General features: G+C 38.8%; 1 non-coding gene across 1 annotated transcript; it reads left to right on the plus strand.

The window, feature by feature from the left end:
* The first annotated feature begins 550 nt into the window (after positions 1-550).
* Positions 551-654, plus strand: LOC130834273 (U6 spliceosomal RNA). The gene has a single exon (XR_009048655.1). It is a non-coding gene; the product is annotated as a U6 spliceosomal RNA (small nuclear RNA).
* The last annotated feature ends 1379 nt before the right edge of the window (positions 655-2033 follow it).

A 2033-nucleotide genomic window follows, 5' to 3' on the forward strand; every position in this document is an offset into this window, starting at 1 on the left:
AATATTCCATTGTATATATGTACCACATCTTCTTTATCCATTCATCTGTTGATGGACATTTAGGTTGCTTCCATGACCTGGCTATTGTAAATAGTGCTGCAATGAATATTGGGGTGCATGTATCTTTTTGAATTTTGGTTTTCTCTCGGTATATGCCCAGTAGTGGGATTGCTGGGTCATATGGTAATTCTGTTTTAAGTTTTTCAAGGAACCTCCAAACTGTTCTTCATAGAGGCTGTATCAATTTACTTTCCCACCAACAGTGCAAAAGGGTTCCCTGTTTTCCACACCCTCTCCAGCATTTATTGTTTGTAGATTTTCTGATGATGCCCAATTCTAACTGGTGTGAGATGATACCTCACTGTAGTTTTGATTTGCTTTTCTCTAATAATTAGTGATGTTGAGCAGCTTTTCATATGCCTCCTGAGCACTTGTTAGTGGTGGACTGAAAATTAGATGCTGCGCTTCCTGGCAGCCAGTGCAAAGAGGAAAATGTGATCAATAACATCAGTGGCTTTCAAACTTTCTTGTATTCAAAAGTAAGCATATTGTGCTTGCTTTGGCATCACATATGCTAAAATTGGAATGATACAGAGATTAGCATGCCCCCTGAGCAAGGATGACAAGCAAATTGGTGAAGCATTTCATGTTTTTAATACAGATGAATTAAAAAGAAAAAAAAAAAAAGCAAGCATAGGGAATTCCCTAGCAGTCCAGCGGTTAGGATTCTGTGCTTTCGCTGCTGAGAGCCTGGATTCAATGCCTGGTTCGGGAACTAGGATCCCACAAGCTGAGCTGCACACCCTCTCCCCCTCCCCACCAAAAATGCAAGCATACATAGAATCTCCATAAGGAAAAGAGAGGTGAAAAATCTCAACTTCTGTTGAAGACCTTGGATTTTCCATTTTTAACCCATCCACCTGGAATCACCCTTGTTGCTCTGGATTATAAGTGAGACAGCAACCCCATTTTGGTCTGAAAAGTCCAAAGTGATAGATGGCTAGATGATCCTCACATGTTTTTCACACTGTCTCCTTAGTGGATGAATGTGTCAGAATTAAAAGATACTTTATACTTTAGCATCAGAGGGGAAAAATGAAATAAAGCTGTGCTGTCACCTACCTGGTAATGAATAAACACAATGAATAAGCACCAGAGATTAAAAAAAAAAAAAAAAAATCCCAGCCTCATGCCTTGTACCCTTCTCCTGCAGGTACTTGTAAAGGCTCTTAAAGGCACACCTAGAGCTCTGCAGAGTCAAGATCAAAAGTCATGGATTTCAAAGTGCTTCACTGTGTTTGTGATTCTCAAAGCCTATAAGATAAAAACTAACAGAACTTCTTGAACAAATCAGAATGCTTCCTGATATTGGTACAGGAGAGAGTAGAAGTTTTGAGAGTGAAATGGGCACTATTAATAATAAAGCATGTTTGGATAAACTATTTCTATAGGATGCAAACTATTATACATAGAATGGATAAACAACAGGGTCCTACTGTACAGCACAGGGAAGTATATTCAATATCCTATAATAAACCATAATGGAAAAGAATATTTTATATATATATATATATATATATATATATATATATATAACTGAATCACTTTGCTATACAGCAGAAATAAACACGACATTGTAAATAAACTATATTTCAATTTAAAAAAATCAAATCAAATAAAGCATAAACCAGGACTGTTCCAGGCAAGCTAGGACAGATGTCCACTCTGCCTAAACAGGATGACTTAGATATGTCCTGAGGACCAAACAAATGTGAAATCCAATCAAGTGATCACATGGGAGGCGATGACAAACTTCCATAAGTAGACCAGGGGCTGTGAGCAGTCCTCCTTGAAAGTATAAAATCATCAACATAATCCTTGGTGTGGTTTGGAGCATCCCATCCACATCTCTGACAAGACTCCAGTCAGCCCTCTGGCCCAAATCTCTGGTTGGTATGCAACATCATCGTGCTGAGAAGGGGTCTCCCTGAACCTGGTGGGCTGACGGGATGGATTCCTACATGCATATCAAG

The sequence above is a fragment of the Hippopotamus amphibius genome, chromosome 12, assembly GCF_030028045.1.
Source record: "Hippopotamus amphibius kiboko isolate mHipAmp2 chromosome 12, mHipAmp2.hap2, whole genome shotgun sequence".
Lineage (NCBI taxonomy): Eukaryota > Metazoa > Chordata > Mammalia > Artiodactyla > Hippopotamidae > Hippopotamus > Hippopotamus amphibius.